This window comes from Pinus tabuliformis, chromosome 2_2, assembly GCF_031772625.1.
Source record: "Pinus tabuliformis cultivar Carrire ecotype Pingquan chromosome 2_2, CPIR1, whole genome shotgun sequence".
Lineage (NCBI taxonomy): Eukaryota > Viridiplantae > Streptophyta > Pinopsida > Pinales > Pinaceae > Pinus > Pinus tabuliformis.
Genome location: NC_142300.1, coordinates 748,185,563 through 748,209,572, shown reverse-complemented (window position 1 = coordinate 748,209,572; position 24,010 = coordinate 748,185,563).

Here is a 24,010-nt window from a genome sequence, read left to right as displayed (position 1 = left end):
CTGATTTATATCAATAGCAGCAAACCCTAGATCAAACTCGTCAACTCTCCACCGGTGAGTTGTTCACCATGCACCAGTCCAAGACTTTGCCATGTACTAGTCCAAGACTTCGTCGTGCACCAGTCTAAGACTTCGTTGTGCATCAGTCCAAGACTTCACCATGCACCAGTCCAGGACTTCACCGCACATGAGTCCAAGACTTCACCGTGCACCTGTCCAAAACTTCATCATGCACCAGTCCAAGATTTCACTGCGTATCAGTCCAAGACCTCACCATGCACTAGTCCAAGACTTCGCTGTGCATCAGTCCAAGACTTCGTTGTGCACCAGTGTAAGAAATCTGTGTCTTTCTTTTCACATGTGTGAGAGAGAGAGCCTTTCTACGCAGGAGAGAGAAGAGACTCTTTTTCTACACAGGAGAGAGAGATATGATGAGAATTGAGTGACCAAATGAGGAGGAGTCATCCTGTATTTATATCCAAACGTTGAAGGTGAATAGATGTGTCTGTTGGGCGTTTGAGCCCACATAAGTTGCTGGCCGACTTTGATAATTTGTCAATAATCAAAATAGATTCATATTTCCATAAATACTTATTGGAATTAGATGATATTTAAATTAATCCTACACCTCTCGACGAGAGGAATCTAGGAAAAATATTATCAGCCATTAATAAGGTGACCCACATGGAGTTTGGCCCTAGTTGCCAATTTTAACAGTTGAAGATGAAAATCTCTTCCTCTTAAATCGATTTGGGTACACCCAAATTAAAAATCAATTTCAAGATATTTGTTATAATACCTACCTTACTAATCATCATCAAAATTATAGTAATTTTGGAATACTTATCTTAACAAATTTCGAACATATAAATCAAATTTTGAAAAAGTATCAGTTATTTTTTATATTTCTTAAGATCCAAAAGACCAACTATAATTATAGTTTTGGTTAGCCATTATCCTTATTATCTAAATGTATCTATTACACCAAAAGGTTGAGGGTCTGGATTGATCCCTCGGTGTGTTTTTTATAAACTTTTAGATTACCACGGTACCTAGTCACATCACTTAATGAGCAGGGGATCACTTATACTAGGCAATTGATGATGAAAGAGCTACTATGTGTACACAAGGCTGGAAAAGTGCCAAGTAGCTAAAATAACAGGGATATATTGCTATTGGGAAAATTATACTCTCTCCCTAAATAGGTCTCATGTTGGAATCAAGGATAGAGTAGACAACCCATGATGGGTTCATGCTTCATCTGGCGAATACTCCCCAGAGGTTAGTGTAACACCCCTAGATAATTACTTGTCAGTTTTTACTATTTAACTGTGACTGAAAAAGATTAAATGTTTATAAGAGACTCGGTGATGCAAATATTTTATTTTTTGTTGATTAATGAAAAAGAAACTATTATTTTTGTTATTGCATTCTTGAAAATGTGTTAAGGGCTGTTAGGTGGAACTTAAATCCAAACAATCAAGGAATAGTTGGAATTAGTTAGGCTCTAAGAAAGGCAAAAGAACAAAAAGATGAAATTTTCCTGTTTTTGTTAGAGGGTGGATGGAGAAAGGAAAGACGAAAACTAGAGAAAAAAAGGTCAAAGATAAATGCCAATAAGTTGGTTCTATGTTGGAATAAATTGTGGGGGGGAAATACAGTTGTTCCTGTTCATAACTAGTGGGAGAAAAATACTGGTTGGAACCCACGAAAAATAAGCAGGTTGTTGCTTAGGGGTTCAGGGGTGTTGAAAATGCATCAAGAAAATCCTAATTTATTTTTTTCCTTGAATTAAGTTAGGAATAAAATTGTGATTCGACATCACAAGACAACTTGTACAAATTAACTAAGTTAAATTGACTTAGTTGTCTCATTTAATTTGAGTTGAGGGTCTAACTAGAGTCATGTAGAGTGTCTCCTACATTATAGGACCATTGGTTGAGTTTATTTTGAGTTGTAATTAATTAATTCAGTTTAACTGAGTTAAATTCAGTTAAACTAGTTCGAACTTAGTTGAAGTCAGTAAAACTAGTTCCAACTGATGGAGGAACTAGTAGGAGGTCAGATAGTGGGGTGTTGTTTCATTTGTTCAACGAGTTAACTGATGATTCACTCATAATTAACTCATGGATGTCATATTTGAGAGTTACCCAGTTGATATTGGAGTTCAAGGGTAGTGTACTATCAGTTTTATAATCACCTAATTGTACAGGTGGTGCATACAATCAAAGGAAGACCTATGAGGATTGCACAATTCATATGGAGGAACTTCCCTAATTTATAGGGGGCTAATTCCTAAGGAAACAACTCAAGGAAATAGGGATTTCGACAAGCCAAAATTTGGTTAAGTATTGGCCTAGGCTTGTCTAGGAAGCTGTGACATAGATAAAGATAGTTTAAAGGTTGATCAAGCTTGCGAAAAGCATTGTAATCTTCTCATATTTTTTGACTAATGCAATATATATATAACAGGAGTTTTCGACTATGGGTTTCCCTAAGAAATCATTGTGTAATTTGTTGATTGAATTATTTCTCTTGTATGCTTCTTGATTTCGCGATCGTTTAATTGTTTCCACTGATGAGTGGAGTAGATTCAAGTCTATTATTTTAGTAAATTATAATTAGAAGTTTGAATCTACAAGGAATTTGTACATGGAACAAGAGAATTCATCACACTATAAGAGTCCAGAATACAAGTTTTTCTTTTATAGGTGAAATAAAGTTTAAAGTGTCATTCTCCAGATCCAGCAGGATGTCGTTCTATGGATCGAGACTTGAATATGACCTTAATGGTGGTTCAAACTATATTGCTTAGAAGGGAAGTTTGGAGGAAGTGTTGGAAGACAACAGGAAGAAGGAATTCATAGACAAAGATATTCCTAAGCCTCCAACAACTGATGCTCAAGATCTGGAGGAGTGGAGGAAATGTGTTGCAATGGTGAGAAGGATAATACTAGAATGAGTTTGAGATCATATTGTTTCATACCTCGATGGGAAGGAAACTCCATATGCAATGTGGAAGGCCTTTACAAACCCATTTCATAACAAAAATGATCACAAGAAGCTAACAGTAAAGGAAAATCTTAGGAAAATTAAGATGGAGAACGACGACAAAATACAAAAGTACTTTACCAAGTTCACTCAATGTCGAGATGAGCTTGGAAGTTCTCCTGTTATAGTTTCTGAAGATGATTTGGCCATCTTAGCACTTCTAGGCCTTCCCAAGAGCTAGCACAGCTACCAAGATTTTGTAATTGGGAGGGAGAAGCTACAAGAGTGGGAGAGTTTGTGGTCTGAATTGGTGCAAGAGATTCGACGGATCACCAGAGGTGGATCCTCACCCAAGCGTGTTGATTAGGAAAAACATGGCTTAGATGGAACAGTAAAGAAAGGGAAATAGAAGTCATCCCATTCCAAATCAAATTCTAGTCAGGAAGGAAAGAAGAAGGACTTGTCGAAGATTAAATTTTCTCATTGTCATGAGCTGGTACATTATGCCACGAAATGTTCGCACAAGAAGGATGGCAAGAAGACTTCAGGAGGAGTAATAGGTGAAGCCATTTGTTCACAATTCGAGTTGGATTTCACCCTAATTTCTTGCATGGTGACATTGGTGATGGGTAGTGTGTGGTATCTGGATAGTAGAGCCTCATTCCATATGACAAAAAACAAACAGCTCTTTAGTGACTTGGAGGAGAAGAACCTACAGATGCACATCGAAATGGGAGATGATGGAAGGTATAACACGATTGACATCTACAAAGTTACTTTTCAGAGCGAGTCTGGTTATCTTCTCACACCAAAAGATGCCATGTATGTTCCGGGTCTGAAGAAGAATTTTGGTTTCAGTTGATATGTTAGAGGATTGAGGCTACAATATGATATTTAGGAAAGGAATGACTTTGTTTCGTAAAATAGCCTCAGGAAATGTGAAATGCATCGGGGTTTGGGTGAATAACCACTACAAATTAGATGTAGAAGATTTTGTAGCATTGAGCACAATAGAAGAGAAGGTGTAGAGACGAGACATCGGTGAATTGTGGCATAGAATATTTGGTGACTTGCACCACAGAGATTTGAAGATCGTGCAATAGATTTCTACAGTACTTCCCTAGGGTGCACTAGAGCAGAGAGATACATACAAAGGGTGTATATTAGGGAAGTACACCAAAGCCACCTTTCATGATAAGGACAATCAAGCGCAAGTGATCCTTGCAAGAGTTCACTCAGATGTGTGTGGACTCTTCTCAAAAGCCTCGACGACCAAGAAAATGTATTATGTAATATTTTTGAATTAATTCTCACGTAAGTGTTGGATTTTCTTCATGCAGGAGAAATATTAGACGTTCTCTAAATTTTGTGAATTAAAGCACTTTTTGACAAAATATATTAGTAGGAAAGTGGAGGCTCTCAAGAGAGATAATAATGGAGAATATGTGTCAAATGACTTCAATAACTTTTGTGCATCAGAAGGCATTCGACAAGAGTTAACAGTACTCCGTAACCTACAATAGAATGGGGTGGATGAAAGGAAGAACAAAAGTATTTCGGGAGTTGCATGGGTGATGTTACATGACCAAGGCCTATCATTGCACTTGTGGGTTGAAGCATGCAAGATAGTTGTATATGTGAAAAAAAGGAGTCCTCATTGGATTCTCGAGATGAGTATATTAGAAGAATCTTTTTTCAGGTAAGAAACCACTCATTGCACACTTCAAGACCTTTGGTTCATCAATTTACTATCATGTTACCAAGGATGCAAGGAAAGTTCTAGAAGCAATAGTTGAGTTGGGCATATTTGTGGGGTACATTGATACACCTAATAACCAACGAGTGTACCTACCATCTCACAGGATAATAGTGGTTTGTAGAGATTTGAAGTTCAATGAAGAGAATGACATGAGGTGTTCCCTTGAGAGGGAGCTTTAGTTGCATGGAGATGAGGAGATTTTATCTCCAAAGGAAGAACCTCAGGATGATGTGAGTAGCCACATGCGGAGGAGCATAGTGTGGAAGCACCCACTCATTCAGAGAGTTCTAGAGATGGAAGGAATCACACCAAAGAGGATGACATATTAATGCATGATGCTAGAGAGAATGTGGGAGCACCCACATCATAGTGAACAAAGAGGAGGTCACAAAATCAATACACTTTTTACATGGCTTTGATGAGCGAGATTGTAAAGATTGAGCCATCCTCATTCGAGGAAGCAGTGCAACAACTAGTATGGGTTGATGCCATGGTAGAGGAGTATGCGTCCATTATTAGAAAAAATGTTTGGGAAGTGTTCCCAAGACCAATAGACAAGTTAATGGTGAGTTCTAGATGTCTTTACAAGGTAAAGTAAGGAGAATATAGGACTGTGGAGAAACACAAGGTGATATTTGTTGTAAGAGCGTTCTCTGAGGTGGAGGGAATTTATTACAATGATACCTTTGATATAGTAGAAAGGTACTCTTCAATCGGATCTATTCTAGCACTTTCAGCATAGATGGGATGGAACATATATAAGATGGATGTGAAGACAACATTCCTCAATCGAGTGATTGAGCAAGAGTTGTACATTGAGAAGCCAGAAGGATTTGATACCTGTGGAGTACTACAGAAGGTATGTTTTTGGCAATTATTTCAACGTCATTTCATTAGAAATTAAAAACCTTTTGCATAATGAACTAGGAAAATCATAAGGAATTGTAATAAAACTTGTGAGATTAATGTGCAAAATGAAAACACTCACAATTGTCATTTTCTTATGAAGGAAGAAGGAAAAACGAAAAGCTGTCATTCTAAAGGAGAAGACAAGGATGGGTTAACCTATGTCCCTTTGACGGGGAACCATATGCAAAAAAGGAAAAACAAATCAAAGTGAATCAGCCCTAGAAAGGAAGTGGAGATATCAGCTCGGCGCAAGAAATAAAAGAGATAGCTGAGGACTAACGGTTCGGCGATTCCCTCAGGATCCTTTGATCTTGAGGGATCACTGTTTTAACTATTTTTTGCACCTAGACATCTCCGCCTTCACCATTATAAAAGGGGCAACACTGTTAGCTTGAAGGGTCAGTGGTGGGCCCCAGTATTGTAGCAATAATGCTGCAACTCCTGGAACTCCCTTCTTTAATTTTATCAACCCGATAGTTCGTAACAAACTTGGAAGCGATGGTGCTGTATGCACAAGTACTAGCTCTTGCCACAGCTATCACAAGTCCGCTAGGAGCTTAAGCCAACTTCTGTGAGCTCTTAGAAGAAGATTTTTCACTGATGAATGAAAGCTAACTCAAAGGGGCTAATTTACTTCCAGAAAGAAACTGGAAAGCGGAGAGGAGATGCAAACCCTAGAAAACCCTAATTTTACCAGCTAGCCCTACTGATGCGAAAAAGAGGATGCAAGCTACTGAAAGAGATGCCATTGACTTCTAGGAAGGTAAAATGCATGTGTCTAAGTTATCACTATCTGAAGAAAACATCTTTTTGTATTTTTGAATAAGTTGTCACAATTATCATGCATACAATTTAACTGTTTTTGACTGTGTAGAGGCGGATTGGCGAGAGGAAATTCTTCGAAGAGGTCGGCAAGGTTCAGAGAGGGCCTAAGGGGTCCCTAACACCCTTCCAGAGAGTTTCACAGAGTTTGGTTATCAAGAAACCTCATTCGTGAGCTTCTACAGGAAGTCTGCAGGGGTTCTACAGGATGTTCAGGAATTTCTACAGGATGTTCTGTAATTTTTCTATAGGATGTTCCGAGAAGAGGATTTTGGAGAATGGATGGAGGGAAAAAGTTGGAGGAATGAGTATGGAGGTGAAATATGGGTGTAGGGGAGTTGAAGACTTGGTGGATGGATTCGAGGAGTCGCGCAGATGGTGAGATTTGTTCAAGGAGGGATGAAACGATGTTGCACAAGAAGATGACAATCATGGAAAAGTAAGTGAATGAGGTACATGTAAGGTAAGGGTTCTGAGTGAAGGATGAAACAGGTAGGTTGGATGGAGTATGTGTAGGTAAGGAATGGTAATAGGTACTCTGCAAGTGGTTTTTCAAACTGAACAAACAAACACTTATAAAACCTATGACCTAGTTACTTTACTCTATTTTGACCTAAGTAACAACAAAAGGAAATGAACAGTAGTTTATTCGAAATGAAATGCGTGAACTAACTTATGCCACTAATAAATCATCAACTAAAGCATTTAAACACTACTAATATCAGCATCTACAAAAGAGGATTCCAACACTAAGAATTGCATGGCAAAGCAAAACAACATTTTTGTTGGTAGCAAAGTCACATTGGTCCCAGCTCATGATTCCACTGAGGGGGAGGTGAGATCCAAGGTGTTTGGTAGCCTTTTTCTGAAGATATTCCCTATGATTAACCTATCAAGCAAATCTGAACATGAAAAACCTTTTTAATCATCAAAAGCAACCTAAACAACAACACAATATTTAAATCTAGATAGCAGATTTTATTCTAAGAATGCAGCAAAGACACATGAAAGTAAACAAAGGAGGTACTGGGCACTTGAGATGGGCCCAACCCCAAGAGCTACAGCCTCCTAAGAGAGATTTAGAGCTAGTGAAAATCTGGATTCATCTTTATTGATGAAAAGAAATGTTACATTCCAAAAATTGTCCACAAGGAGAACTTGAAAATGTGTTGAAAGCAAAGCTAATCTACTGCCTAAAAATCGAACTACAAAATGACTGCAAAATGAATACAAAATGACTAATAAGTGACTAACTACTGGCTAACCAAAATGAGGCCCTAAGCCTTCTTATTTATACAAATTGAGGACCCCAATAGTCCTCCTAAACTTTAGGGACTCAGCTGCCCAAAACTTGCAGTTAACAGCAGTCCTACTTGACTTGCTTGGCTACCCTTGGATAATTGACTTGGTGGCCCTTGAACTCTGAGCTGATGGTGGAGAATTCAAGGTAAGGGCCCATAAATGAAGGGGACACCTTCCTACAAATCCTCTCTCTTGTTCTCCCACGAATTTGGTTGCCAAGTGCTCATTAAACCCCTTGATTTTGTCTCCAAATTGACCAAAAAGACTACACAAAGCACCCATTAGACTTGTTGGCATAATGACTAACCCAATTCACTCGATTAGCATAAATATAATAAAAAACATGCAATAAAATAATGAGAATGGTGGATTAAGTCGAATTAGGAGTTTGAATGAGCCCAAATAATTATCCATTTTTGGGGCTCATCATCAGCCCCCTACTGAAAGTGTTGCTCATCCTCTGAGCAACTAATCTATCTCCTCATCTTTGATGGCCTTGGTGGCCTCCCTGTCATGCCAAGTTTCTGAAGTGATGTCCTCTTCTCAATCATGAAACCATGCTTTTCTCTTTGCTTCTTCCCACTGCCTGCTCCTTTTCCTAGAGAATTCTTAGCTTTGGTGTGATTGTGCAAGTATATTCAATCAGATGGTGGCAATGGTGGTGAAAGGAGATGAAACCAGTGGAGGATGGAAGAAAAGAGTGGTTGCATGCCTCCTCAATAGACTTCGAGCTTCAAATCCCTCTCCATAATCGATTCTGGCCTGCCCAAAGGCTCTACAAGATGTTTCTGATGGAAATATAGAACTTCCTGTAGAAAGTCCTGTAGCTTCCTGTAGAAGGTTGAACCATGACTAAATTGTGTTTGAACCCTGAGAAAATGAGTGTTCATGGAGGGGATGGATGTGAGGATGCATGGGAACTTGGTAGGGACCCTTCTGCTTCTGTTGGGAGGCCCCCTTTCCGCATGGTGTTCTTGCAACCTGCAACAATTTCCAGGGATTAAACTTTTTTTTTTTCCCTCTCTGTTTCTTCCTTCTTTTTCTTTCTTTCTTTTCCTCTTGATTTTCCTGTGGCTTTTTTCAATTCATTGATTGCATGTTGTACCATAGGCCTCAACAATCAACCGAATCACCACAATAATTTCAGGTTTGATGTCCAATCCTTGATGTTTTGTTCTCAACAACATTTCATTCTCCAATGCACGAACTTGATCAAGTATATACACAACCTGTCCACTAGTATCTGGCATTCCTAAAACATTTGCTTGGCCAAAATAACCCTGAGGTGAAAGAATCACAACATTAAAGACCATAGGAATCCTTCCTAGAAATGTTTCTAAAGTTGATGGATCAGGGGCCTACAGAGTCTCCAAGAGCAAATGAATCATATCCAAGACATGTTCTGCATTGTCTCATATTCAAACTCTGTATGTGGTGTATTCTTGGCGAACTTTTTAAGATATTCCTCTGCCTTTACCAGGACTGAGTGTAGCTTGGACAAACTTTGTATTCTCTCATTCATCATCAGCTTCTGGCCTCTGTAGTTATGTGCTCAAAGGAAATCCAGCAAGGGCTGCATGCTTTCTCTATCATGGAGTAATCTTGAGGACAAATGCTAATTGAGAAATTGAACTCCACTACCAATGGAAGATGGCCGTGTTGGGCGAGGAAAAGATTCATTGAAGGGCTCAAGGTCTAGCTTCGATGCATATTTATCCTTGACACTTTCATCCACAAGGTGCTCCTTGAATTCCAAATATTCAGCCACAAAAAGCTGTTCAGCAACAAGTTCATCAACATTGACACGGACATAATCCCACACACCAGGTCTTGGCCGTACTGCAAGAACAATCCATGGTGGAAGAATGATGGCCTCCTGTGTGGACCTTAACACATCTCCAAATAGCCCATCTTTGAGCATTTGGAGTTCATCATTCTCTCTCAATACCTCTGTTAGTCCATCTAATAGCCCATCTTTGAGCATTTGGAGTTCATCATTCCCTTGTGCTACATATCTCTCTTCAAGCTCCAAATTTGATGAAGAAAAACTCAGGCTTTTCTGCTCTGGACAACTTTGCTATACTTTCCTGTAGGACGTCTTCTTGTAGAAATGCCTGTAGGGTGCCCCTGCGCCTCTGAGTGAGCCCGATACGCTGGAGAATTGTGAACCAGGCCACAAAGCTCAATGGAGGATGATGGGTTAATCATTTTGTGGAAGTAGAGGATGCATACTTCAGTTGAAAATGTTGCAAGTGCAAGTTAACAGCATTCTGTGAGTTTCAGCTGAGCGTTCGTTAATTGTTGCGTTATTTGTGGTGAGGTGGAAAAAACATGTGTTGGCCATGCAGACGGAAGTGCTGCCACAAATTGTCATATTTCCTACGTGTGATCACTCCATCAATCACGCTGAAGTTCAACTGGTCATCACTACCTATTTTCTGATTTCCTCTTGAGATGGCTGAGCGCATGTGTCTTATTCACCCACCGAGCACTGTTGAATTGGATGACGGTGGCCAGTTAGTTGGCCACCAATTTTTTGTAATCCCAACCATCTCATTGCTCATGTTGTTTCCGAATTACATTCATGCAATCAGAGGAATGAGTTTTAGTTACGTACTTGAAGTCAAATGGTTGTCGTGAGGTGCTTTTTACTGTTGCATGCATCTGTTTCGGTGGTTGAATGATGTATCCTTTGTGCTATAAGCTCTTTGTTGTCTAATGTGTGGTTATTTTTCTTGTGCAGGTATCCTCTAGCCAGATCTCAGCTGCAAGAGTTCGTTTCCACATTCAGATCTGCACCCTCAAGCTGCTGCTGCTGAATTTTCACAAGACCAAAACCTGTTTTTGCCATTGCTCCCGAATGATAGATTAGATCGATCTAAAACTTGTTGGGCATGTTCCTATCATCATGATGCACCTCCCATAGAAAAATTGAGATCAATGGATGCACAGATTTCGAGAAAAATGGAAAATGGCTGAAGATTTCAGAGATCAATTTCTCGGAAACCATGCATTGGAATCAGCTGAAACTTCATGGGTAGGTTACTATCACCCATATGCATCTCCCATTGAAACAGGTTTTGAAATGGATGCACGGATATGGAGAAAATTCAAAAATGGCTGAAGGTGATGGAGCCTGATTTATTAGAAACCGTGCATCGGAATTGGCTGAAACTTCTCAAGCATGTTGCCATCACCCTTGTACAATTCCCCATAAAACGGTTTTTCAAATGGATGCATGGGTTTCAAGTTAGGGCAAAAACAAATTTTGTTCTATGTATTTTTTCTTCAAAGCATTCTGCAAGTTTTTGCATGGTGAAAAAGAATGAGCTTGGGTTGTGATGTAGGCATGGAGATGATGGAGGAGGAGTTTGAAAAGTGCAGGAGGAATTCTGAACCCTTGAGGAAGCTACCATGTCTGCCAAACTACTTTTTTTGCAATCCATTTTTAACTTCTTGTCATTTCTACAGGAAGTTCCTGTAGAAAACACAGTTTTCATAAAAGAAGCAAAATGAGGTGGAAAAAATGATGGAGAAAGGTGAGGGATGGACAAAAAGGTTCTTGCAGGCCTAACCAATAGATTCCCACCATCAGATTCCCTTTTAAAATTGAATTTGGTTCGTCCAAAGGTTCTACAGGATGTTTCCTGTAGAAATACAGAACTTCCTGTAGAAGGCACAAAAATTCCTTTGTCTTTGCTTTGAGTGATCCTCCTGACCTGCAATGTCCTTCTTACAACCTGCAATTATCTAATGGAAATTGGGTTTATTTTTATTTTTATTTTTCTCTTTTTTTGAAAAACAACTAGGGTGCCTCATGGAGGTTTTCACCCTAATTGCCTGCCCTGGGCGCCTCCAAGGGAGGTTTTCACCCAGGGATCTTATTCCCTTTTTATTTTCTCTTCTTTCCAACCCATTGACCGCCTCATGGAGGTTTTCAATCAATGAGCCAATCTAAGGCACCTCCGGGGAGGTTTTCACCTTAGATTTTTATTTTCTTCTTACTTTCATTTTTTTCTCTTTTTTTTTTCTTTTTTCCTACCCTACCCTACTTGAAAAACAAAATCGTTTTCAAGTATAAGAATACTTCCAATGGAGCCATGTTCACATCGAGATTAGAGAAAAGATGATGTGAAGGCTCGAAATGCATGCTTTGACAGGTATCTGGATCTCAGAGACCAAATGATCTGACTTTGAAGGTATCAAACATAGCTGAGGAAGATAGTACCGCTGCAACTTAGTGACCGTCTGAAGCCATATCTCAATATAGCTCTGATATCCTTGGTCCTTTTACTGATCTGGATCATTCTTCATGTCACCTTCTATCATGAATTTCTCATCTTCATCTTTTTACTGATATTTCTCTTGAATACATGGAAGATTTGATGGTAACCATGAGGGAGCTTTCTTGATCTTTGATTCTGATCTCTTCTCTTCATCAAGTGTAGCCCATGGCTCTTTGATCTCCTCTTTTGAATCTTCTTTTGCCTTTGGTCCTTCAATGTTGTCAATATAATCTCTACTTTGCAACACTCTTCCTGAGCTATGGTGAAGATCGTTGAGCTCAAGAGGAGTCATTTGGACATGTTGTGCCTCAGCTTTGCAATTGGGTTGAGCTACTCCATTCTATGGTTTTAGAAATGGTGGTACGGTTAGCTGAGTGGGGGTGTATATTTGAGATGGAGGTGGATGGGGTTGTGGTTGGGCAGGCATTTGGGTTTGCCTTGGTGGAGCAGGAGGCGATGGTTGTGGACGAGCAGGTGGTGGAGGAAAAGAAGCGGGAGGAGTGTTGTATTGGGGCCTCCACCCCTGATGAGGTGCATTCCACTGAGGCTGTGGCTGAGCATAAGAGTGAAATGAATGAGCAGCTAGTTGGGCATAATATGGATCTATGAGGGAACAAGGAGGAGGTGTGAACCAGGAAGGATGAGTAGGGGGACCCCAAGAAGGCATGAAAGTGGCTTGATAGGGGTCATAATAGGTCTCGGATGTCCCTTGCAGTTCCTGCTGATAAGATCTAGGTTCATGTGGCCTCCTTTGGTTCATATAATAGCGTGATTCAGTGGCTCCTTTTGCCCTCTGATATGCAGCTTTGATTCCAGGCAAGGAAGGGCACTGATTCGCAGGATGGTATTCTTCACAGACGAAACACACTTCTAGGGAGTGCATTGGAAATTCGTCCCTAGGATGCTTTCTAGTGCACCTAGGACAAAAGATGGCCAAAGCCCTCTTGGCTTCCTCTTGCTTCCTTTGGATCCGCAAGGTATCCAGTTGCATGGCAAGAAACTGCATCATATCACTCTTGAAATCTTCGATATGATTTGCAAATTCATTTTTGGATAAGGTACTGCTCCCAACATTTCTGCTTGTAGCCATTCGCTCCTGAGGAATGTTTTCTCCTTCTTCTCCCCTAGAGGTTCTTTAAAGATGCCTTGATGTCCACCTAGGGCTTCTTCTTAATCACATCCATCGAAGAAGAGAGAAGGTTGGCTGTGTGAAGCAGTGGGGGTTGTTGTGCAAATATTTTTTTAAACTATCTCTACTCCTACAAGGCATGAAAGGAAATCTTTTTGGTTGTTTTTTCTTTTTTCCTTCTACTTGTACCTGCAAAAACTAAAATAGATTGAACTGCAACTAACTATCTTGCTGAAATGAAAATGTGGAACTGAAATGAAAGCAGGAAATGACTAATCTATTTTGCTCAAATGAAATTGCAGGAATGAAATGCTAGTCTACACTTGCGGAATTGAAATGCTAACCTACGCTTGTAGAAATGAAATTGCGGAATTGAAATCCTAATCTATGAAAGCGGGAAATTCTAATCTACTTTTGAAAAAACGAAATTGCATAACGGAAATGAAATAAACTACTTAGCAGAAGGTTGTAGTGGAAAATAGAAGAAAAGCAGCAATCACCAATACTCTGACACTTCCCCGACAACGGCGCCAAAAAGATGGTGGGCCCCAGTATTGCAGCAATAATGTTGCAACTCCTGGAACTCCCTTCCTTAATTTTATCAACCCACTAGTTCATAACAAACTTGGAAGCGACGGTGTTGTATGCACAAGTACTAGCTCTTGCCGCAGTTGTCACTTGGTCAACTGGCACAAGTCCGTTAGGAGCTTAAGCCAACTTCTATGAGCTCTTAGAAGAAGCTTTTTAACTGATGAATGAAAGCTAACTCAAAGGGGCTAATTTACTTGCAGAAAGAAACTGGAAAGCGGAAAGGAAAAGCAAACCCTAGCAAAACCTAATTTTACCAGCTAGCCCTACTGATGTGAAAAAGAGGATGCAAGCTACTAAAAGAGATGTCATTGACTTCTAGGAAGGTAAAATGCATGTGTCTAAGTTATCACTATCTGAAGAAAACATCTTTTTGTATTTTTGAATAAGTTGTCACAATTATCATGCATACAATTTAACTGTTTTTGACTGTGCAGAGGTGGATTGGCGAGAGGAAATGCTTGGAAGAGGTTGGGAAGGTTCAGAGAGGGCCTAAGGGGTCCCTAACACCCTTCCAGAGAGTTTCACAAAGTTTGGCTATCAAGAATCCTCATTCGTGAGCTTCTACAGGAAGTCTGCAAGGGTTCTACAGGATGTTCAGGAATTTCTACAGGATGTTCTGTAATTTTTCTACAGGATGTTCCAAGAAGAGGATTTTGGAGAATGGATGGAGGGAAAAAGGTGGAGGAATGAGTATGGAGGTGAAATAGGGGTGTAGGGGAGTTCAATACTTGGTGGATGGAGTCGAGGAGTGGCGCAGATGGTGAGATTTTTTCAAGGAGGGATGAAACGATGTTGCACAAGAAGATGAGAATCACGACAAAGTAAGCGAATGAGGTACATGTAAGGTAAGTGTTCTGAGTGAAGGATGAAACAGGTAGGTTGGATGGAGTATGTGTAGGTAAGGAAGGGTAATAGGTACTCTGCAAGTGGTTTTTCAAACTGAACAAACAAACACTTATAAAACCTATGACCTAGTTACTTTACTCTATTCTGACCTAAGTAACAACAAAAGGAAATGAACAGCAGTTTATTCGAAATGAAATGTGTGAACTAACTTATGCCACTAAGAAATCATCAACTGAATCATTTAAACACTACTAATATCAGCATCTACAAAAGAGGATTCCAACACTAAGAATTGCATGGCAAAGCAAAACAACGTTTTTGTTGGCAGCAAAGTCACATTGGTCCCAGCTCATGATTCCACTAAGGGGGAGGTGAGATCCAAGGTGTTTGGTAGCCTTTTTCTGAAGATCTTCCCTATGATTAACCTATCAAGCAAATCTGAACATGAAAAACCTTTTTAATCATCAAAAGCAACCTAAACAACAACACAATATTTAAATCTAAATAACAGATTTTATTCTAAGAATGCAGCAAAGACATATGAAAGTAAATAAAGGAGGTACTGGGCACTTGAGATGGGCCCAACCCAAGAGCTACAGCCTCCTAAGAGAGATTTAGAGCTGGTGCAAAGCTGTATTCATCTTTATTGATGAAAAGAAATGTTACATTCCAAAAATTGTCGACAAGGAGAACTTGAAAATGTACTGAAAGCAAAGCTAATCTACTGCCTAAAAATCGAACTAAAAAATGACTACAAAATGAATACAAAATGACTAATAAGTGACTTACTATTGGCTAACCAAAATGAGGCCCTAAGCCTTCTTATTTATACAAATTGAGGACCCCAACAGTCCTCCTAAACTTTAGGGACTCGGCTGCCCAAAACTTGTAGTTAACAGCAGTCCTACTTGACTTGCTTGGCTGCCCTTGGATAATTGATTTGGTGGCCCTTGAACTCCGAGCTGATGATGGAGAATTTGAGGTAAGGGCCCACAAATGAAGGGGACACCTTCCTACAAATCCTCTTTCTTGTTCTCCGACGAATTTGGCTGCCAAGTACTCATTAAACCCCTTGATTTTGTCTCCAAATTGACCAAAAAAACTACACAAAGCACCCATTAGATTTTTTGGCATAATGACTAACCCAATTCACTCTATTAGCATAAATATAATCAAAAACATGAAATAAACTAATGGGAATGGTGGATTAAGTCGAATTAGGAGGTTGAATGAGCCCAAATAATTATCCATTTTTGTGGCTCATCAGTGGGTCGAGTCTGTTATGTTTTATGTAATTTCTCTTAAGATTGAAACTTTCATCATCGAGTCTCATTGAGAGCTGATCTACTGTAATTTCATTTTATGCATTAATACAAACTCGGTTGCTATTTCATCTCGGAGTCTGGAATAAATTCAAGCGGTGTACCCCTGGAGGCTAAGGGCCCGACCCTAGAGGACACTTGCTCTTGTACTATTACGTTTGGTTTATGCGTTGTTTTCTTATCAGCTTTATTTGGTAATCTGATGTGTTTTGTTAGTTTACATCACATGATCTGTTATGTTTAATTCACTGAGGTTTTCAAAGATAGAACTATTGTATTAACTCTGCAACGTATCACTATTCTTTTAAGTGTTGATATAATACTGCCGGTCTTTACAGAATATTGTTGCTGTTCAATCACAGAGCCTCTGTGTTGTGCACTTATTCATTGATATTAAGGAATTCATCTTAGCGATTATGTTCTTTTCGATTATCGGATCTATAGACATTGTTGTTCCATTCTAAAATATAGTCGTAATCTTTTATAACTGAGACCGAAACTAGTTTACCAAGATCAGGTTACTGTTAAGGCGTGCCGTGTGCATATATGGTTTTCAAGCGCTGTTCTATAATTCATCATTAATAAGTGTTGTTCCATTTTGGTGTGTTGTTCAATTCGTCCTTAAGAGTGAAGGATTTCCATTTGATTCCTGTAGGTCACGATTAGTACAATTGATCTTGTAGATTAAGGTGTTGCTGCTTGTTAGACTTAATTGCTGTTACAATTTCTTGTTTGCTCTTCCTTTTCAGGTTTGTTGTTCTATTCCTTATTTGCTGTTCCATTTCTTATCTGCCATTCCATTTCCTATCATTTGTTATTTTGGTGTGAAGAATGATCCAAGGCTGTAGTGAGCACTGAAATTTGCTGTCCGGCTCCCAGATCTATGATTTGTTCTCTGATTTACTTTAGTTCTATCAGTTTACAAAGGGATGAGTTATTATTATTGAACCCTTGACTGATAAATTTCTTAGTTTTCTGAATGTGTGGTTTAATCTTTTGAAGTAGTTTGTTGTAAACAAGCATCTGTTTACTCTTGTATTTTTGAGCACTGTACTACTAGCATTACTCTGGCAAATGATAGCCTTAGACTGAGACACTCTTTGAAATAACAAAACGTTCCTGGATTGACAAACTAATGTGAGGTAATTAGAGGTGAAAGAGACCCTTTTTATAGCTCGACATTTTGGTGCCATTGCTGGGGAAAGAGTGTAGCCATTTATTTCTTTCCAGAGTAATGTAAGAACCTGTTAGGGAAGAATTGGGTTTTAGAAATGGAAGGTAAGAACCTACGTGTGGAGCATGTAACAACCCTGCTTCCCTTCCCGCTTTCCTACAGATTTGTTGCTGTTTTGTTTGGGTAGAATCTAGCAGTTGATTTGTGTGTATGACTAAGCAGAAAAAGTCAGAAAGGAATTCCAAACCTCTGCCCAAGCCAGAAAAAGCTAAGGGGCAGTGACCCTTGGCCGATCAACATTCATAGACGAAATCTTCAAGAAAGCAGAATCTCAGCCTTCAGTAGGACCCAGAAAAGTTATTACTAGACAACCTACTAGTTCCCTTCAAGCCACAGGATCACCATCTGTAGCCTTTGTTGAGGTGCATAGTCAAAATGAAGAGTAGGACTTCAAGAAATTGAAAATTCTACTATAGAACTATTGCAAGATGGGAATTTCAGCAACCCTTGTGAAGGAGGAGGAGAGATAGGGGAAACTGAGGAACCGAGGTCTCCTCTTGGGACAACTCAGCCATTGAACAACCCAGACAAGGGAAGTGCTGCAAAAATCATTGTTGAAGAAACTCAATCTCCTCAGACATTAGGTACTCTCATTATCCCAGATAAAGGAAGCGCTATCAAAACCATTCTTGTTAAAGCCATTCCCTCTCAACCTAGAAATACCCTGCTAGATATCCCAAAAGATTATTGGCATATATTTGACCAAATGGCTCAAAACCAGCCAAACACCGAAACCTCTACATTACAATACCCCATAGTGGATACTGCAGCAAATGCGCCTATGAAAGCAATCCCGCTTCAACATATCCCTACATTCCATGGTCTTACATCAGAAGATACGGATGCATTTCTATTTGATTTCGATGTGCTGTGTAGGAGATATGATTACACCACTAACCCTGAGAAACTGAAATTATTTCCCTTTACATTAAAAGGGGCCGCCTTAAGATGGTTTATGGGATTAGGTGGCGGGGTTATAAATAACTAGGGTCAAATGAAAGAATCTTTTCTAACAAAATATCAGGACTATTGCAGGTCTAGAGAACTGAAGGACGAAATATTCGAGATGATCGCTAGACCAAATGAAACATTAGAGGAGTATGTGGAATGTTTTCAGTATAATCTTCAAAGATCTCCTTATGCATCACTAGCTTTACCTAATAATGTGTTAAAATCAGCATTAATTAGGGGCATGAAGGAACAATGGATTGAAACATTAAACATTGTGGGAAAAGGAGATATTTATCAGGAGAATTTTGCTGACATTATTGATTTATGTATCAGGAGCTCAAGAGGCAGCACAAGATTAAAACCAGTAGAACATGATCGGTTTGTAAGAGATAATAAAATTTCGACAGAAGGAGTAACGCGTGCAGAAATTGGAAATTTATTGGAAAATTTTAAAACTGATATACTAGGGACGCTAACTACACAACTTGATGTTATGCAGGCCAAACATAAGCAAATGGAGGCAGAACAGAATTTGGCAATCTTCTATCCCCGATGCAGGAAGAAACATAGCCATAAGGAGTGTCCACTAGATGTAGTCCGAACATGCACCATCTGCACAAAAGATCACCTTACGGAAAGTTGTCCCTCACTTCTCGGATTAAAAGTAGTATATAAGGAAGCAGAAGAAGAGCCAAAATCGGTGTATTTGCTCCACCTGTGCCATTAGTGGCAGCCGCGACAATCTGGTATGTTTTCGGACGCAACCTCTTCTTTTCAGTCTCCACAGTATAATGCTCAACAATCTAATATGTGGAAAAGTCAATCCCAGCCCCTGTTTCCAAACTGGTCACCACAGTCGTTTCCTTCATCAACCCCGTGGCCGAATCAGGCAAGCCAATCTAGTTGGCCGAATTTTCCCTATGCCCCACCATATTGGCCAAGTAACACATACCCACCAGAATGGACTCCCCCTACTTCACAAAGTTCAGCCTGGCAGGAAAATTGACAAAGACCGATGCATAAGCTAGTAGGAACCACGCCACTCCCTCAACCTACACCGCCAGCCTTACAACAAAACCCCTAGTCTAATCTGAGACCACAACTCCCTGCCCAACCCAATCCCAATCCAAAGAACAGACCGGTCCAATCTGTCCAAATGGTAGAAACATCAGAAATAGGAGCTGATGTGAGGGAGTGTAAAGATCTTCAGCTAAGATCTAGGCGTATTATTGAAACTGAGGGAGATAAGACAACCCATGTTGAAAATCAAGTACCCAAAGAACACCTGTCACAAGAAGAGGATGTGAACAAACAGTAAACTTATAACCATCAACCACATCCTCCCCCCATTTCCAAAACGATTAATCATACCTCAACCTACACAATATCCTGATTTTGACATTCTGGGAGAATTACAAAATTTGTACATAAAAATTCCATCCCTCCAAGCCATTCAAGACATCCTGATATATGCAAAGACTATCAAAGAATTGTGTGTAAAGAAACTAAGGAGGAATGCAGCAAACAATTCGAGAGTCCAAGTAGTTGGCACTCTATCTGACTTATTATTAGGAAAAGAAACACCCATTAAATACAAAGACCGAGGAAATCCAATAGTCATTGTCCAAATTTATGGTCAAACCTTCCCTAATGCCTTAGTTGATCTAGGAGCTGCAATAAACATCTTGACAACCACTACTTGCCAAAACCTAGGCATTGCATCTATAGAACCCACTTCTACCTTACTAGAACTGGCTGACCAATCTGTGGTTAGGCCAGAGGGCACACTACATGATGTCATGGTATCTATTGACTCCTGGGAATATCCGACCGATTTTCTGATAATAAATCCCAAAAGCCGACTTGATGGACACCCATTGATTTTAGGTAGACCTTGGCTTGCAACTGTCGATGCCTATATTGGCTTCCGACAAGGCAATATGACAATAACGAGGGGAGCCAATATCAAGAACTTAGCCTTATATCCTCCAGCACAACCAAGTGTCACAATGATCAAAACTAATAAGCACCCTATATTATACCTTACTGATAACATTAGATCTCCATTAACTATACAAGAGGCACTTGATTTTAAAGATCAGACAGAGGACGATGTCATTAATAAATTTATTAGTCAAACTAAATTCACAGCCTGCACACAGTGTCGTATGATAGAGGCAGCATTCGATAATGAATTAGAAGAGGATCCTCTTAAAGATACACATGACCAAACAATACCTGTTACCTCTGTTGCAAATAGTAAAATTGTGGAAATCAAACTGGGAAAAACCTTAAACATTAATGCCAACCTCACCTCCGAACAAGAAACAAAACTCATCCATTTGTTGAGGAAATATAAAGAAGCATTTGCGTGGGACTACCCTGATATGAAAGGAATTGACCCCCAACTATGTACCCACCACATTTACATAGAAAAAGATGCGAGACCTGTTCCCCAACCTTAGAGGAGACTTAGTCCTCATCTAAAATATGTGGTAAAAGTTGAACTTCAAAAACTTTTAGATGTCAATTTCATCTATCCTATCTCCGATAGTAAATGGGTCTCTCCACTTGTGGTGGTACCTAAAAAGAATGGGAAACGGAGAATTTGTGTGGACTACAGAGAACTAAATAAAGCAACACAAAAAGATCACTTCCCTCTCCCATTCATCGACCAAGTATTAGACACTTTGGCAGGAAAGAAATTCTTTTCTTTCCTGGATGGCTTCAGTGGATACAATCAGATTCAGATTGCCCCTGAAGACCAAGACAAAACCACTTTTACTTGTCTTTGGGGAACATTTTTCTACAGAGTTCTACCTTTTGGCTTATGCAATGCTCCTGCCACATTCCAAAGGGCTATCCTTAGCATTTTTGAAGACTTAATAAATGAAGGACTTGAAGTATACATGGATGACTTTACACTGTATGGAGACGATTTCGATCCACCATTGGATACACTAGAAAAAGTCCTACAACGGTACACTGCTACCAGGCTTTGTTTAAGCCATGAAAAATGCTATATGATGATGATTGAAGGACTTATTCTAGGACACTATATTTCAGCAGCTGGCATTCAGGTAGACCCAGCCAAAATCCAAATAATTTTGCTTATTCCCACTCCTACCACTCAAAATGGAGGTATGTAGTTTTCTTCGATTTTCTGGTTATTATAGGAGGTTTATAGAACATTTTTTGCACATTGGTGCACCTCTATATGCACTAACTGGTAATGTTGATTTTCTTTGGACAGAAAAATGTGAACGTACTTTCGAGGATTTAAAGAAGCTTGTGTACACAGCCCCAGTCCTTTGAGGACCAAATTGGGATTTGCCATTTCAGATATCATCTGATGCCTCAGATACAACCATTGGAGCAGTCCTTGGGCAGGAAGAGGATAAGAAACCATATGCAATTTACTATATTAGCAAACATTTATCCCCTATTGAATTAAATTACACTGTTACTGAAAAAAAATTTCTAGTTGTAATACATGCTGTCAATAAGTTTAGACATTACATTACTGGATATCTTGTTATCTTGTATACAGTTCATTCTGCCATCAAATATTTAGCAAACAAGCCTATCACAAATGGAAAAATAACTAGATGGCTGATTTTATTGCAGGAATTTGATATTACAGTCAAGGATCGACCTGGAAAAGAAAATCTTGTAGCCGATTTCCTCTCAAGAATGCCAAAGCCAATCGATGCAGCAGCATTTGAAGATCAATTTCCGGACGAGCATCTGTTTGTTGTTGCTGTTAAAGCACCTCGGTATGCTAATGTTTCCAATTACCTAGCAGTCGGTAAACTACCAAAACATCTAACCCCTAATGAGCGGAAACAGATTATTCAGCGGAGTGCTCGATTCTCTTGGGTTGGAGGCTACCTGTTCCACACAGGGGCAGATATGCATATCAGAAGATGTGTTCGGGAGGACAAAATATTTGACATTTTAAAAGCTTGCCATGACGGACCATGTGGTGGACATTTCACTGATCGCAGAACTGGACATAAGGTGCTCCAAACAGGGTATTATTGGCCTACAATTTTCAAAGATGCAAAGAAATTCATCCAAGCTTGTGACAGTTTCCAGAGATCAGGACGCCTTGGTCAGTCCGATGAGATGCCCCTGAACCCACAGCTAGTCATTGAACAATTTGAACGATGGGCCCTTGATTTTGTTGGACCAATTAACCCACCCTCAAACCAGAAAACATATATTTTGGTGGCAACAGAATATGTCACCAAATGGGTTGAACCAGAGGCGTTGCCAAGAGCTACAGAAGATTCTGTCATACAGTTCTTGTTCCATATATTTGTGCATTATGGAGATATAATTACAGACACTGGACCACATTTTGTTGGGAACAAAATAGCTGCAACACTCAAAAACTATCATGTCCAGCATAAAATCACTACTCCATACCACCCATAGGCAAATGGTCAAGTAGAAAGCAGCAATAAAGTAATAGAAGCAATCCTAACGAAAACAATTGCATCACATAGATGTGATTGGGCTGCCAGACTACTAGAAGCATGGTGGGCTTACATAGCAACATGGAGAAGTACCACTGGTTACTCACCTTATCAATTAGTGTTTGGCAAGCAACCCATTTTTCCCATAGAATTCGAAATCCAAACATTGCGAACAACAGAGGAAGTTGGCTTAGATTTAACTGAGGCACAGATTAATAGATTATAGTAGATCAATGAGCTCGATGAAATCAGGCTCTCTGCACTCCAAAACACTGCACTGATCCAACAGCAGCGAACTAAATGGCATGATGCTCTCATTAAAAATAAAGTCTTCCACGAAGGAGACTGGGCACTTTTGTATGATTCTAGGTTTCAGGACTTCCTCGGGAAGCTCCAGACTCGTTGGTTGGGACCATACAAAATCCAGAAGGTACAAAACAATGGTAATCTTACACTAATCACTATTGATGGTTTTGGATATGCCTTCAAGGCAAATGGCCATCGAGTTCGTCTTCATCGCAAACCACTCACTCGGGAGTCCTTCTGCCAGCAGCTTCGCCAAGACTCTGATATGGAAATTTTGGGGGAGGGAGAGAAATCTTCCTCACCTGCGATCCATTAAGTCATTTGTTTCTTTCTACACTTTGTACATAATTTCTTTGTTTTGTTGAATCATTTTTGTAGCAGGAGTAATTTTATTATTTTCTGCTGTTCCTTTTTCAAAGGAACAACACCTTTTGGATCAGTTGTCATTTTGCTTTAATTTTGTTCCTTTTCTTTATTTTTGCTTTCTGCTATTCCTTTTCCAAAGGAATATCACTTTTGCTTTTTGTTGTTCCTTTTCCAAAGGAACGACACTTGGGTGTTTTGTTGTTCCTTTTCCAAAGGAACAGCATTTTTGATTTTTTACTTTTCCTTTTCCAAAGGAACGACATTTTCGATTTTTTACTGTTCCTTTTCCAAAGGAACGACATTTCTGCATTCTGCTATTCCTTTTCCAAAGGAACATCATTTTCAATTTTTGTTGTTCCTTTTCCAAAAGAACGACATTTGTGTGTTTTCCTATTCCTTTTCGAAAGGAACAACATTTTCGATTTTTGTTGTTCCTTTTCCAAAGGAATGGCATTTGTGTGTTTTGTTGTTCCTTTTCCAAAGGAACAACATTTTCGATTATTGATGTTCCTTTTCCAAAGGAATGACATTTGTGTGTTTTGTTGTTCCTTTTCCAAAGGAACAACATTTTCAAGTTTTGTTGTTCTTTTTCCAAAGGAACGGAATTTGTATGCTTTGTTGTTCTTTTTCCAAAGGAACAACATTTTCCATTTCTGCTGTTCCTTTTCCAAAGGAGCAACACTTTCAATTTTTTGTTCCTTTTTCAAAGAAACTG